At 40.4% G+C, this 17,313-nt stretch overlaps 1 protein-coding gene across 10 annotated transcripts in view; it reads right to left on the bottom strand.

Annotated features, from left to right (window-relative positions):
• Positions 1 to 17,313, bottom strand: part of FAM110B (family with sequence similarity 110 member B) — a 109,493-nt gene that overhangs the window by 51,579 nt on the left and 40,601 nt on the right. The window contains exon 1 of one of the 10 annotated variants that reach the window (XM_080581187.1): positions 5,002 to 7,560. The exons of 7 other annotated variants lie outside the window; for them this stretch is intronic. The gene's annotated coding sequence lies outside the window, so the exon portion shown is untranslated. Of the gene's footprint in view, positions 1 to 4,987; positions 7,561 to 17,313 lie in introns of those variants that run through there. 2 more of the 10 variants (XM_080581189.1, XM_080581184.1) reach the window with 2 other exon arrangements.

Genomic DNA, 17,313 nt, shown 5'->3' with positions numbered 1-17,313 from the left:
GTACTGTCAGTGCTTACACAGGCAGGAGCAGTTATACTGATCTTTTTCACCCTTTTAAAAGACATTTGCAGCGATGGTTTATGACCCTAAAGCACAGACTGTTCAGCCTACCTTGCAAGCCCACAGCCTGTGGTCACATAAAAGACGCTTCGATCTTCATCTCTGTTTTTTCTCTTCCTCTCTTGCCTTTTTCTGTCTAGATAATGCAGGCAGAGAATGCTTTGGGACAGAGGCTGTATCATATTGTGTGTCTGAATTATCAGCCATCTCATCATATTAATACCTCTCCTTTATTATCATTACTTTATTATCACTACCTACAATAACAGTACCCAGATTTTAAAAGAGCTGATTATAACCATTGACTGCAAGCAGATACAGGAGCCAAACATTCCCAAACTTCTGAAAACATACATACCCATGCAAACCTGCACATTCAAATTTCTCTCCATTTAAGTGGCACTATTAATCCATATAAGTTGTACCACAGACTGCATGACTTGGATACTGAAAGCATTCATACAGACTTCCTAACAAGGGAACAGAATAACCTGATCTTTGGGCTAGTCTACCAACTTCCCAAATGCTAAGGTCCTCTAAAGGAAAGGCAGTAATTTATCATCCTTTTCTTTTTTGTCATTGAGATTTTGTAGTATGCACATTCTCATTAGGAATGGATGCAGTAAAAACCATTCCACAAGACCCAAGAGATATACAGCCAATAAAATAGACGGTCATATAATCATCTGCAGTATAAATAACATACTGCTTCAATTAATAAACCAATATACCACAGAAGTATCAGGCACAACAAGCAATGTCAGTTATGGAAGGGAATAGATGATTCACGTTTAAAAATGACATGTTTACAAATTGAGGATCTGGGTTGAAAACTTCAGCAGCTCTGTGGAAAGACTGCAGCAAGCAGCGGTGCCTACAGGTGGCTGAAAGACATCCACAAAAGACAATGAGAAATGAGACAGGAATCTTGTTGCCAGCATTACCCAGACAACAGCAACCAGGATTATGATTTGCCAGTTGCATTCTACATTAAATCTATCAAGCCACGTTAATACCTCAGGTAATACATTTACAAACAATTAAAATTAATTGTTACAGGAGATTAAACGTAGGAAACAAATAAATATATATATCCATTTTGTTTTCAATCTCCTCCGCCAGATGTATACAACCGAGGGAAAACACTGCAGTTGCGAGAACCACAGCAAGAAAATATTGCTGCTTGCGTCCCCCTGATCAATAGAACACAATCTTCCTTTATATATTGCAAACGTTTGACACAAAGGTGCCTAGAGGTATGCATGTTTCATCCTCTATATGTCTCCAGCTCCACACAGTTAGCCCCTGGAATGAATTGCAGCAGGCAAGCGAGAGGCCCACAGGAGAGGAAGCGCGGCCCCATTGGAGCCACTTCCCCATCAACTGCTCGCGCTGCCTGGCAAGGAGGGGAGCTTTCTTCTCACTGCCCCTCTTTGCACACAGGAGACACGGTCACATTTTGGATCCCGTTCATCAGTGTTGCTGGAGCGGTGCTGTAAGAGTGTGGGGGCAGTGAGGCCTCCTCTACTTACCACACACCTCGCAAAGGACGTCCCTCATCTTCTCGTCCAGGCCCCTCCTGCTCACCCCAACCCCAAAGTTATGAGATTTACAAGAAGAAAGACCTTCACCCAACAAAACACAGGGAACAAACAGGCTATTGATCTCCCATGAACTTTCAGTGTGTTATAAGCAGCACTTACAGATATCCTATTGAATGTGTCGACCACTTAAGCAGACTGACATTCCGTCAGCAGAGTGATAATTGGAGTCGGTTCCAAAAACAGAGGAAAAGGAGAAAGGTGCCTCAGGGCACTGTTCTCATTTTAACGTAAACCTTTACACAGATCACTTACTGCTACTCAACTTTAAAAACAACACGGCATATAAGTGCAAATCCTGCAAAATAAACATGTTGGTAATATCTTAAATCCCTATCTTGACCGTTCCTTCTGGAGTCTCTCATTGCTTACAGACCGCAAAAAAAAAATGCATTAACCTTAAGCATCACCCTTCTCTTTTAGGTTTGGTATCGTTTTAACTGATGCAAAATTCACTTATACACGTAATGCTAAAAAGACGTAATACCTTAATAAACCAGAGGTAGTGTAACGCTGTTTATTACTGGTACTCAGCTTACTGCATATATCCATCTTCAGCTAGCAGCCAAAACCAACGCTTCTGAAAACACTCCTCTTCAAGGAATATGATTATTTCCATCGGGTTATAATGAAATTACCAGTATGACACTGAAAGCGTTAACAACATACTCATTTCTACACAAACATATCTTAGTGACAGATGACTGAAGTGACTCTATGCCAGTTATATACATATGATGAAACATTCCAGCAGCTGAGATACTCATTTTTGTGACATACTTTTCTGCTCTCACCATGCGTACGCATACCACACGCCGCATTCTGGGTCGGAAAGGGAAGTTTCCCTTTCACATAACAAATGACTTATAGATTTAATTACAGAGCAACACATCAGAAATAAGGGCAGTTTGCAGAGCCACACAGCAAACACGTACTGCACACAGCTCCTCATAAAGAGCAATTAAAAACTTAAAAAACTTGCTGGCAAAATGGGAATATAAAATCTCATGAAGAATAATCTGAAGCATGCTAGATTTCCTGTAGCAATAAGCTGGTTATTGTTAAAATATGTTTATAGCAACGAAGATGGCAACTTTTTTTTGTTGTTTATAGAGAGCAGTCCACATGAACTGTTGCTTCAATTTCTTTGTTTACCAAGAAGAAAAAAGAGGTTATTATAAAAAAAGAGAGAAGCAATAACAACGTAGCTTATTCCTTGCTGTTAAAGCACTGCAAGTTTCAATTATAGTGTCACCAGCTCTAGTTTCATGACTGTCATTTTTTCTGGTGACGCTTGTATAGATCATCACAGCTCTTTTTGGAAGTAAAGAGGTCCACACCTTAATAGCTACTGGTGCAGTATTCCAGTTCCATCAGGTGGTGGTGGTAGCTGTATCCACCACCACAAATATGCTAACTTTTATAGCATTTTGTCCAGCTTTGCCTTATGTTACTTACAAATATTGATAGCTCAACACATGAAGCAGAAAATAAAATGCAAGATATGTCAGCCTCTCCTGAAAATAAGCTGTCTGGATATGGTAAATACATAATTCAGCTGGGGATTTTACTTTCTATATTTATTTAACTAACCATTACTTATTCCTTCACGGGATGCTGTAACAAAGGTCATGAAGATATATACTTCATAAAAGCCTGTTAAAAAGGTAGAAGACAAAAGTTAGCTTAAAACCTCTTAAAGAAGCTTCTGGTTGCTAATTTGGAAGCAATGAGGGAATACGTGACACCCTGAGAACATGCCTTCACAACCTGGGACCTCCCTGTCTGAGCTTAACAGCTATTTTCCAAGTCTGCATAAAAGAAGTAATGTTGGAAATAAAACCCAGATGAATGCAGACAACAAGGTAACTATTCTAGTCAGTAGCAAAAATTCAAAGAAACTGTTAGGTGCTAGCTGTGATTTAAACATCCCAAACACTTTTCCTTTTGAATACACTGTCACAAATACAAAGCATGCATAACTGTTGTACCCACAGCCATATAAAGTTAAAAAGTGAGCATTTATCTATTTGCTAAGGGCATCTATTCAGGAGGCGATGTATTTTCACACCACATAGTTTAGGAGCAAATGACTTGATTTTGCTTTGGTCTACGCAGGAGGGAGAAGAACATCCTCATCGAGAGGTGCGGAGGGAAGAGTGAAGGCTAGTACCAAAATAGCTCCTGTTCCTGACACCTTTCTGACACTGGCTGAGACAAGCGACTCGTACCTCAGACGCATGGTGGCAGCCAGCCAGCCGGATGACTGGTGACTTAATACACAAGTTTATGTGGGCTCTGGAGTCTGACACAGACAAGGGCATCAACTTCCAAATCTCAACAGTCAGCCTCAGTATTCAAACACCATCAAATGAAGCACGGCTATATTAAGACTTTTATATATATATACACACACACACATATACACACACTTCGTGCTTGCTTCCCTCTGTTCTGAACAGCTTTCACTGTAAGAAGTGCTCATTAAATATACACGCTTTTTTATTGGAAAAGTTGTGATCAATTGATGCGTAGGTCAAGAACGAGAAGAACTTAAATGAGTATATGACACTGGTAAATACTGTAAAAATAGTCTCAGAATCACAGAGGAAAAGACTGGCATATGCATCTTGTTTCATTCTACTGCTGAAGGCAGTTCTGACAATAAACAAGGCTTTGGGCCAAAATTCAGCCTTTGAGAACAATACAGGCATTTACGTCTATACGTGTGCGCGTGCAAGCAAAGGATATACTGCAATCTACCAGGCAGGGTTGCTTTAGTTTCACATTTTGAAAGCCACTGAAAATAAAATCCTGTCGATGAAACAAAGAATCCACCCAGACATGAAGGCTACAGCATCTTTGTTGAAAGAACAATAGAATATTACTCCTCTTCCCTCTATCTTTCTGCTAGAGCAGCATCAAGATAGTTATTGGTCTGATCAAATTAAAGAACGCTTCACAGAATTACTCTTTAAACTAATCACTGTTCAGAGATTTCTCTTCATGTACCAATAGTCATAAATGCTCTAATTCAATCGCTTTGCAGAACACATCTCAATAAAAGAAATATTTCTACTAGCATTACAAAAGGCAACCAGTAAAATTACTCCAATGCACAGGCTCAAAATTTCACATGAAAGCAATATTCCCGCACAAATACACTCTATTTTTGTACTAAATCCACTCTAATGACATTTTGTAATCTGACGGCTCTCCCACTGGAGTACACACAATATTAATGAAGGCGAGATCAAATTAAACTGATGACATGATTAACAGTATTCATTTCATGCATGACTGTGTTTTACCAGAGAGATAAAGACCTGAAAGTAATTACCACGAAGTAAAACTCCTCCACCGACCTCTCCGCTCGCGGCTAGCAGTCCTTAAGCACTGATGTTTTATAACAAAGACCAATGCCTTTCATCCGCGGGCTTGCTTTTACGCTACAAGCCGAGCACCTCTACCGTTGCGTGCACACAGTACCTCTGTATCTATGTCTGTAATGCAGCACGAAGATGACTGGGGAAACCTATCAAACCGGCAGGCAGCAGCCTCGCCCGCCAATAAGAGCCGGGCACATGCAGGATCCAGCACATGCTCGCTGCGGCTCCCACCCGGCCAGCCCAGCGCTGCTTAGCGGGCTGCTAAGCTAATTATAGCTGCCTGCCCTAGCGCCGAGCTGCTCAGCCACCCTGCTCGGGGACCTACGGCGTGGGCACGTCGCACCTGCCAGCCGAAAGCGTTGGGATTCGGGGCTGTTAGTCAGCCAGGTGCAGGAAAATAATAATAATAATAATAATTCCTGTGCATCGCTGTTTTGGCTTTTCGCCCCCTACCCCAAAAACGTTTGCCTCTGAGAGGGGGTTGTATCCGTCTCTGAAAAAAAGGATATATTTAGGAGTGTGCTTTCAGAGCTGACCACTTGTGGTTTGCTGGATCTATTGGAGTGAGAGAACACAACGTAGTAGTGGACTCTATCAGTAGGGATTCTTGTTTTAAATGCACACATTACCAATGTAATACACACAGTAGGTCTCAGACTGATTTATTTACTGTAGTTCACAATCTACAAGGCAGACCTTTGACCAGCAAGGTACTAAATGCAGGCTTTCAGTGCACAGTAGCCCTACAGAAGTCAAACAGGACCACCTCTGTCCTTTACATTCACACGTGGGCAGATATTCAGATGACCTGAGGGCTTGTGTGTGCACTGGCACATGAAGTCCTAACAGCTTTCACGAGGCTTTGGTGGAAATGCCAAGGAAATTTGTGCCATTATGCAAAACAACTGAACTCGTTTGGAAAACACTTTCAGCAAGCCAACACTCCTTAGAAGTATGGGGAACTTATTCAAGTAAACCTTACATGCATCTTATAAATATGCAAGTCCTCAAAAGTAAGGAATGTTTTGATCTAAGAGACCATTGCATACTAGAAAGATGCCAACAGCTCCTACAGTTATTCAGGAAACAAAGTATTGGGTAAATAATAATGAAAAGAAGACACAAGCACTGCAATTTAGTATTCCTGAGCAGTATATTACCATAAATCTTCTTTCTGATCAGCACAACAAAATTCAGAAGTTTCCTGTTCCTCTATGGTTCATATATTACCTTGTTCAATAGTGGCCAAATGGTTTCTAAACTTCACTGTCAGGATGGAAATACACAGTTGGTTTTTCTAAAGTGCCAGGTAGCTAAGCTGCCTCTCATAAGATACAGTAGATTTTTCAGGATTGATATTGCCATACTATCATCATAGTACAGAATTAGGTGTATATAATTTTAAAACACATTGTTAAGATGTTCCACTACGTTACACATAAAACATATCCATAAACATTACACTTACAAGATCCACTGCAATAATGAGTTTCTACATGCCCACGCTGGCATTTTTTCCCATTCTTTTATCAGCACCATACAGTATCAGGTACAGTCCAAGTACATGATATTAAAGGTTGTTCATAAACATTTATGTATCGTATTTTTACTTCAGTACAAAAATTATGTTTGCTACTGCATAAAACGTTACCAATGGAACAAGACTTCCATGTGGTAACAGTGCAAGACCGTATTTATTGATAATATGCAAATAGCTGTGTCACAGCTTTCTTAATCTGCCAGGGAAAATTGCTCATAAAAAGAATCATTCTGTGCTAGATGCAGACTTCATTTCTATATGAAAAATATTCTCAAAGCTATATATTGCGAGAAATAAAAATGAAATGCAGGAAGAGTGACATTTTGCCCCTTGAGTCAACTTTCAGTCAACATTAAGTTTTGTGTTGCAATAAACTAAGGAGTTTATTTTATTAAGTCTTCCTTTTCGGATTACATCATCTAAGGAGCTCATCAATTTTTATAAACCGTGCTTCTTTAAAACTCTGTGGAATATTCCAAGTTTCTCAGCAGCATGGCTTGAATCCAGAAAACTATATATTTCATGAATAACAGCAGGGGGCTGTTACACACAGGTTAAAAACTTAATTTAAAGAGAGTTCAGGAGATGTGAATCCCAGTGAAGAAGATTGACAGTTCTTAGACGATCAGATCTATAATGACTTTTCTAACAACATTTTGCCAAAGGTACTAACAGGGGAACGGGCCTAAGAGTCTTGACCCCAGCCCTCTGATCCAGCTTATGGGGCTACTCCTGTTTGGTAAGCAACGACAGACACACAAAAGGCTCTAAAGTCATTCTTTTAATCTAATCCACATCCACAGACCACCAAGCCACCTTATGACAGGTGACAAAGAGACCCAGAGTCCTTAAAGAGAAATTAAATAAGTTTCAGCTGCACGTCCCCTGCTGGCCCAGCAGCTCCCCGGGCCCTCACAGATCGCTCCTGCACAGGCCCAGCCTCCTGCCTCCTTCCCATGAGCTGCTGGCTCTGAAAGAAAATACAAACAGTGTTCTTTTTTAAGCTGTGACCTGTAGTTGGGGGTCAGCCCTACCACATCCAACGTGACATGGCAGCTCAGGGTCCTCCAATACAGTGCTTCCTGGTTGACAATTGCAAATCTGGTATTTCAAGAGACACCGATTTTCCGTTCTGCAGCACAATGAACACTCACTAAACCTCTGTGGTTAGCTTAAAAGGCCAGCTATAATAGTCTGAATTTCTGTATCTATTCTGTCAGTCACTTCTACCTCCTCGGACAATCTGGAGGGAAAAGGAGGTGCAGGGAACAGCACCTCGCGTCTGATGTTTGGAGCCTGCGGTGGTTGACGAGGGCAAAGGCGGTCAGCTAAAACCCCTGCCGAGCACAAGGCAGAGCTCTGCCAACCTCCTCACCGCCCGTGGTGACCGCACACAAGTGCCTGGATCACACGCAGGACCTGTGACAGGATACGGCCATGAGTACGCATGCCAGCTAGGGAGGCTGGGAGAGGTTTCCTGAGGACACCGTAACAAGAGGCTTCGCAGCCCCAGCAAATCTCTGTTGGAAGTGAGCAAGTTGTGAAAGGTAGGCGAGTTGGCCAATATTCGGCAGGCTTTCATAGAAAGCAAAAGCTTGTCCCTGGCACAAAAGATCCATCTGGGCTGAACTTCGAGTTTCCTGCTCCTCCGCATGGAAACAGAAGGGCTCTACAATGTTTTTAGAAATGAAAAGCAAGGTAGGCTTTTTCCGGCCCCGTTCTTGACAGAACGGTTTCAATCAACAGTTTCCAAAACCATATGGTCCAATGCAGATGCCCATCACAGAGGGGAGAAGAGAGGAAAACCTATGGACAGGATGAACTGATATGAAACCAAAACCAAATCTTAGAACTGAAAATTGCCTAGCTTGCATATTAATAAATTTTACACGTCATTTAGGCACTTCTAAGTGAGTTAACAGATGGATGTCTATTTTGGGAACAAAACTTTTTCTGTGCTATGAGAGCTTTTTTTAAGTACTTAAACGTACAGTGGTTTCAACTCAGAAATATTTTAAAATAAAAAAAAAATCTGATGTGCCTTATGACTGAACACATTTCACTCCGGATAATAGTTAACTTTTGACTTAAAAAAAATACCAAATATTGCTTGGAAACTGCTACAGCATTTACTTAAACGAGTTTTGCAAAATATAGTAAGCATATGGAATGAAAATGAGTTGAGTAAAAACGTTGTTGAATCAACATGCTGCATTTCTAAAGGCAACAGTGTGTGTATTTCCAAGCTGTAGCCTTGGGAGGTTGAACTGAACCAATTACTCTAATGAATATTTTACTTGGCTTGGTGCATTCATTAGACTTTTAGAAGAAATCAAGCTAAACCATCCCATGGTTATGTATACATAACAAACAACAACAACAAAATCTTAAGATTCATGTATGTTGGTATTTTTTTTTTGCATTTAGACGGATTAAACGATGTAGGGTTAATTTTTTCTTTCACAAATTTTTCTAGATTTTGATTTTCAGAAATATTTATCTAGCATTATTTTCTTTTTCTTGGGGAAACTACCTTTTTGACTTCACAGTAGTTACTTGGTGTGTCCTCTCCCTTCTCAGCAAGTGCTTGAAGTTTGGGCAGTCTGCAGGCTGGTGGTAAATGCACCACGAACACCATCGTCGTTTATGGAGGGAAATAAAACACAGGCCTAGTGTTTGCCAAGTAAACCTTTCTCAGGAAGTCACAAATATCAGATCAGCCTTCAGGTTTGGCACTCAGCGTAGAAAAAGATATGTTCATTTTAAGGAGCACAAGGATATTTTATGAATTGATCCTAATTTGAACCTGGTAAGAAAGCAGTTACCTGTACATGTGTGCATGCACATACACAGAAATGGTACTGATCACGTTTCAGAGTTAGTAAGCTAACATCCAACTTTAGGGCTGATTCTCTTTTCAAATATGCTGATTATATCCCTAAGCGTCCTAGACTGCTGCTTTAGGTACTTAATAACAGGTAGAGAAGTCCCAATAACAAAACAGGGATTCTCTGCAGGACACCACTAAGACTGATTTAAAAACAACTTTTTTTTTTTTTAATAGCATTCATTTCTTCCTCTCTCAAAAAAAAAAAAAACAACAAGCGAATAACCCCCCCCCTCCCAAACACACACACCCTAAAGACCATCACCATCCCTCACCTCCGCAGATGTACACATTGGCAGTATCCTCACTGAAAACCCGGCTGACCAAAATGAAGACATCAATCTGCCACTACCACCTCTGAGAACCACGGGAGGAGCAGTCAAGCTGTCAGTAAGGTGTGTTTCATCCTGCCACTGATGGATGCTTCCAGTACACACAGTAGGATCTGAAGTGAAGCCTGTTGGAAGTTTACTACTCTGAGCACTTACACTTTGCCCACACAACCAGACATGGGAGAATGCAGATGTTAGTATTGTTCTGGTTGCACCCTAAGAACACAGAAATCCCAAATTCAAATGATAGATCATTTATAGGCTTCATGTCATCACCCTGAAATACATTTCCTGTCACAAACACCACTCCGGCATCTCCATGCCAATATCAAGCTTTCATTTCTCCCCAAGATCCTTCCACTTCTCCTTCATTGTAATGTTTTCTTCCACCTCTACACCATATTTCTGCAATCACATCAAACTACACAAACATCCTTCGTGTCCTTTTCTCTTTCCACTCCACTTATTTTTCTCTACTTTTCCTCACAGCTGGGTCCATTAATTCCCCTTTCTCTGATCAGAGATGCAGTATGAACTGTTAATTTTGAAGTACTACACATTTGTGAGCACAATCAAGACTTTTAGAAGACTAACATGTGCCTCTTAACCACCACTTCATGACTTCTGTCCGGCCGGCTAGATGGCCATGAAGCTGGTGAACCACAGAAACGGACCACACTGCTCATCAATAATATGGCAAGCACAAAAATAGTCCTAAATAGTGGATCCATATAGCGTATGCTTGACTTCCATAAAAACAATGATCATGACCCCAGCGAGCCAAAAGCTGTAAAATATATTACAGAAATAGCCTCTGCCTTCAACAGTCAAGTGAAAGTGATGCATTAGCAGAAAATAACAAACAGGTTTAAAAAAAATAAATTGTGACTGATGTAAGATTCTGAAGTCGTAACACGAGGTATAATGGTAGCAAAAGTCAATTGCTCAAAAGGACATGGGAGGTTAAAACTACAATGAAACAGGCCACAAGAGGGCTTCATAAGTGGGGATACGGCTTTTGTACTCACAGTGGAAAACAGGGATCCCAAGAATATCATTTAAGCCATAAAGCTGACACACAAGTACAGACCTGTTCCTGGATTTTCCTCATTGGAAGCACAGAAGGAGAAAAAACAGGCATGCACTACAGTAAGTGCACTCCAGCACCTCCGCAGTATTATTCTTTATCACAACCGCAGGCACTTTCTTCTCCATTTCTATTCAGTATCTTCTTCACTATGACTGGCTTACTGCAATCTGTGACACAATCCGATGCTGAGCATACCTAATCAAGACATCTATAGATTGGCCCAGGAAAACTTTAAATGCAAGTCTTCCATCAGAGGACAGGTGTAATTTTTCAAAAATGCTATGTTGCAAACAGCGCAATAGCTGAAGAACAAGGCGCAGCGTTCCTTCCTTTGAAGGAAAAATTGTCAGACTTGCTCACTTCTGTAATTAAGGATGTTATTTCCAATTCTGGGTAGAAAGTGCAACTTTGTGGCTTTCTTTGATCTTCTGTGATGACAATGAAGACCTATCAAGCTCTCTAGAGCCCATTGTTTTGGTCTTTTTATTCTTCAAAGACTGTTTTCCGCTCTCTTACATCTCCCTACACAAGAAGGTGTTTATGTTGAGCTGCAAGACACAACTAGAAAGCAAGTCAAGGTGCGACTGTCAGAACATGAAGCGGTTCTTCGCAGACACTAGAGCGTGCAGGCTCCCACTCGAAAACCGCCCCGCTGCCAGCGAGTTCGCTGGGAGCTGAGATGGAAAACCTTTGAGACTTCATGTCTCCGGTCCCCACCCATAATCCAGAGTTTCAGAACAACTCTCAGATCCCAGAACTGTACGCAAGAGCTGAAGATATTCAGCACAATGAATCCCAGACAAAAACTAGCTTCGTATGCAATGGCATTGGTTATCATTTCAAGGCTAATGAGTCTGAAGACAGCCTACTAAACTTCAAGCCTTTTTAGTACAGCGTAAAATAAATTTAGATTTCAATCTTAGAAAGATTGTTAATTTAATGACTAGAAATTGTATCCATATAAAACCAACAAGTGTGACTTTGTACAGAACCCAGTCTCACAGTCTTCATACAAGAAACCAGAAGCATTTTGCTGGCACAGATGAAGAAGCCTCTCCAGGAAGAGAGTCTTAATTATTTAATGGAGCAAGGCAAAAAGCCCTTGTATGAATAACTCTTCAGGACTTATTCCATACAATGTTCCTGAACATGAGTGCACTTATACCTTGGGCAGCTTATAGGCCTAGCAGCTGGAAGTTTGTGGGGCAGATAAGATCTCAGACCCTGCTTCCACGACTGCTTTTGGCTTTTAGCCAATGCTCTAATGTAAAACGTGCAAAGAATTCACATAACTATGGTTATGAAAAATTAGTATAAATGAAGACAGATGAATGCCCAACCCTAAAGCCTGGAGACTCGCACCCCTTGTTTTCTCCCCCTCCCTGACCACTGAACAGACGCTCCTCTTCCAGCGCAGCTCTCCACCTATAATGAGGGGACAGTGATGATCCCGTCACAACCAGCACAGGGGCTGCCGGCAGAGAATGCTCTTAAAAAGATGGCAAATGCACATCAGGGGAACTCTGCAACATCCTGGGGACAAATCACTTACCGGTCTGCCTTCTCAAACTCTTCCCAGCCAGAACAGCAGGCATTTTCTTCACCTTCCCCTCCCAGGCCTGCAGGCAAAAAATGTTGCTCCATGTCCTTGAAGCACATGTCAGCATGGCATACGAACCTCATTCAAGTCACTTGCTCTAACATTACCGCCATCAGTACTATTCAGGTGGCCATCCAGAGACTCATCCTCAGCTGGGGAGTCCCAAAACAAATGGTGCCTTTTATCCCTTTATCCCAGCTGCAAATCCCCAGTGCTTCCAGGATAAGTTTCTAAAAGCACAGGCATTGTGATCTTCAGTCTTACATTTAAAAAACAAAAAACACAAACCAAACAGAAAACACCACCACCACCACAAAAAACCTTTGACACCCTGGCACTGTAATTTATCATTGCTGACTACACATCACTTTAGTGGGTATTTATTTTTTTTTGGCATGAATTTATGTCAACATAAGATTAGACACAATGCAGGCTGATGGTTACAGGTCTTCATGCAGCATCTTTCCTAATATTGTACACTCTAAAGGACGGCAATTTTTTTTTTAGATCATTTGTTTCCTGCTTCCTCAAGCGGATGATGTCTCAGTGGTAAGTCTGAGAATCGCAAACATGCCAGAGGTGGAAAGGGAAGTCAGTAATCCTGTAATAATATAACTTTTTTTTTTTTTCTCCCTGTAAAAATTAGGTAGAAAACCACTGGAAAATAAAATCAAAAGGCAAGTGGTCAAAATTAAATTAAGTCAGAACTGGAGCTTTCAGTCACTCTCAAACATACGTGTTCTGCATGCTCTGTAATAATGTAGTCTTTAGCCAAACAAGAAAGTCCCTCCATGCTCCCCAAACGTCCCCTTTAACCAGGGTCTAAAAAAGAAATTGCTTCAAAGCTAATCGGCAAATAAAACAGACATTGATATTTTCAAAGCAAATTCCAGCTGGCTGTAGTCAAAACACAAGCAGCATAACCACAGTAAAAGGGCTGCTGGAGAAGGGAAACATGAGGAAATTTCTTGGTTGCGTAAGCGTTTAACATTTACTTCGCTGTACGTAGTATTCATATTTATAACAAATTTATGTATGACAAAAAAAAACATCATTTCTGTACTCAGCTGCAGGGCCACATGCAATCCTACCAGATCCCACTCAGTAACGTAAATATCCTTACTTGGAGGGACCAAAGGGAAGCAATGTAAATAACCCTACACACAGGACAGTTTTCATACTGAGCCGTCCAGCACACAAGTTACAGTGTACACATGCCTAACCTCCAAAATCTAATCATTTGTCTCATTTAAAGTATTCAAGTTTCTCTGAGTACTTACAACCACACCATTTATATAATTCTGTATCTGTTTCATTAAAAACAAATTGAAATAGCTCTGAAATATTGACGCTCAGAAGACTTTAGAAAGCTCATTTTCTCTTTAGGCACTTACAATATAATCATTTCTTGTGAAAAATTAGTACAGTACTTCAGGAAACAGTAGCTTCTACTATTGCTTTGTATCTCAGCAATAAAATGAGACAATCACATTAAATCTATGAACACTTTTTTTTTTAATTCTACTTTATAAGTCAGTGTAAAAATTGACTAGATTCAGAAGTCTCTACTCATTCAGCATGTGGGATTTAAATTAACGTTCACAGATCTGAGCATGCATAAAGGAGATGTCCAAAAATTATCTTTCACTTTTTGCAGTAATTACATTTTTTTTGGCCTCTGTATACATACTTCAGCTTCAACAGAAGAGAGCAGCTGGAGTAAGATCAGAGACTCCAAGTCTTCCATTGTATACTAGAGTATCTCACATCAAGTAAATAAAAATACGAGAGGAAGAAGTATCAAACTGTGCTAACTGGGAATACGTAAAATGGACTGGTGATTTTAAAAAAAAGTTATCTGTAGAATATGCTGGCAGTGGAAGAGATGCATAGATACACTTGAGAAGTTTGTTATGTCTAAAAATCCCAGAACAACAAAAGCAAAAGGAAAATGAAAAAAGCACATGTCCAAAAGAAGAAGAGGGCGACTAAATCCACACCTAAGAAGTATCAGGAGGCACAGAACTCCAGAAAACAAAGCATGCCTTCCAGCTGACAGTACCTCTTCACTCACCTCATCAACTTGCAAAGCCTGCTGGAGGCAAATCTACAAAATTTGTGAGGAAAACCAAAAAAAAGTTACTGTTGAATACTTTACTCGCATCTTGCTACTACAACCTCAGGGGAATGTACCCATAACTACTTACGTACAAAATTATCAATACTAGATCCTTCCCAGCAACAAACCCAAGCAGCAGTTCGTATTTGCTAGCTGTACTTCTAGCAGTGTGGATGTAGCTTTTTTTTTTCCTTCTCCTCTTTACACAGATAAACAGTTTTAATTCTCATAGTCTTCAAGGCAGCCAGATGGAAAAACAGTATTGATTTCTTGTCTGAACCCCTGCAAGCCAGCACTTGGATCTAATGAGCTAAAAAGGCAGACATCCCGACCCATGGTTAAGTACTGCCGTCTGTAGCACACAGCATTTCCTCAACAAACGAGGAAAGTAGTTAAGGCTGGGGTCTGGAAATCTCTGATCTATCTTTTACGAACTAAAACCACGTTCTTAAATTAACTGGTTCCCATTTTCTCTGGGAGTTTCACTTGCATCACTTCATTGTGCATTTCTTAGGGTTCAGACAGCCTGAATCAAACCCCCCTGGGACCATCATCTTGGCAATGCCCAACCAGCAGAACGAAGGTACCACTGGAGCTGGCCCGTATCAGGGACACCACAACCAGGGCAGAGCCCACAGCAAGTAGCAGAAGGAAGGCACCTCTTTTTAAGAAAAGTATCACCTCCAACTTGAAAGTGTTGCCTGCTGGCAGGTGGGGTTATGTACCTTGCGTTTAAAGGTACTGTGAAAGAAGCTAGAGGACCTGTTCTCCACATCCCCTGACCATCAGCAGAAAGAGCCTTTGAAGAGCCTGAAGGGGTTGTACTCATGAGAACACTTGGGAACGCTTCCCAGGTTGTTTGGGGTTTTTGATTTTCTAAACACTGACGAAACTCACTGTAGCTTCCAACTGAGAAAATTAAGATAGAAACAAGGATAAGAAGCTAGAACAAAGCTAAATATAGGTATAGTTACCTGATGCTTTAGATAACTGGTGAGTCATTCAAGTACTTGCACTAGAATTAAAGCATTTGAAAATTAAAGGGTGCTGGTGCTCAATCTATAGAAGAATGGAAAGCTATATTACATGCATAGCCAGGCTTCACCTTACAGGCCTTAGTGCTTCTCAAGATTACCCCTATTTTATGCTACAAGACAAATCCATTTTGTTCTTTACACAAAGTTCTTTAACACAAGGAGTACCATTAATTTGAAGAGACTCAAAATATTAAGCTAACGAGATATGAAGTAATCATCATCCAGGACTCTATATAAACACTTTCTTCTGCTTCCCTTAACACTGAAATTTAAAACCTTGCCTGTGACTAAAGTAGGTGAGTAAGAGAACTAACTTGGCAAAGATCATAAGCAATCATTCAAGAAAAATGTGATCTAATACTTGTAATTTGAAATTATCTTGCAATCTGACTTACAAAATAAAGAAAACAAAAATATCATTCAGATGAGTCAACATTTTCATTACAGGCTGCCTATCATAGTGAAAACTCAAGTGAACGAGCATTGCAAAAGAACGTGTTCTTATAGAAATGGGTTATCAAGATGTAACTTGAAACAGTCACAAATTAAGCATGGGGTATATAGGTTTATCCATTCCTTTGAACCTACCTGGTCTTATTAGTAGAACACCGAGGAGAAAGCCAATGTAAATATTAGAAAGCTCAACAGAGGACAAAACCCCTGCAGGAATAATCCACAGGTAACAGAAAACTTCATCTAGAATTGATGTGAATATATCAAGCTTGGATATGAGAATAATTAAGTTTTAATGCCAAGCAATTCTGGGCAGAGATAACTTAAATCACACTGAAGTGACTGAATAGTTTTTGGCTGAGGTCACTTATCTAAGGCTTGCTCTCTGCTTAAACAGTTCACCAGAGTGCTTCTTATCACATACTGTTCGTGTGACACATGAGAAAATACTTTCACTCCTCTGGAGGCTTACAGCACCTAATCTAATATAAGTTACAAATTGTGGCTGCGGCAGGCAGCAGCGCTAAGAGAGAGTGAGTCATTTTTTATTTTTTTTTATTTTTAAGCACTATTAAACAGATCTATGCATAAACACGTCTCTTCCTTGAAAACACCTTATAGATCAGAAAATTATTTTGAAGATGTTGGCATGTACAAACCAGGGAAGGCTGATTTAGGTGGCAGATTATGCATTTATCTAGCATAAGCATTTATGCTTATTAAGTCCATTAAGAACCCTGTTATTAAGGAGTTTATTAACTGCTAGGATAACAAGCTCTTCTAATGCAACGGCAGGAGGACTCGGGGACAATGATGAAAAATGAAGTCAACTACCACTGAGTTCAATGAAAAAATGATTTTCTATTCTTTGCATGCTACAGAATTCATACAAATCAGACAGCCTGGTACTAGGTTCTTGGGAAAAAAATAAGCAGGGTTTATTTTCATTCAACACACCGTCTAAGAAACTCCAAAAAAATCAAAACAATTAAAAATATACCAAGATGAAGCAAACTATTTCAACAGGCCTGAGTGGAAACATTTTGTCTTATCACACAGCAGGTAATTCTGGATGACTTACCATGATAAGCACCATGACATCAGCAGCCCTACAGAAGAATAAGGCCTATCTCGACAAGCTACGTTCGGTGGAATAATGCTACTTCTGGCAAGCTGGGCAACAGCCCCAGAACTGGCAACCACGG

Source organism: Anser brachyrhynchus, assembly GCF_964034855.1.
Source record: "Anser brachyrhynchus genome assembly, chromosome: 2".
NCBI classification, from domain to species: domain Eukaryota; kingdom Metazoa; phylum Chordata; class Aves; order Anseriformes; family Anatidae; genus Anser; species Anser brachyrhynchus.
The sequence above is the reverse complement of the archived record's forward strand: the minus strand, read 5'-3'. Positions and strand labels throughout refer to the sequence as shown.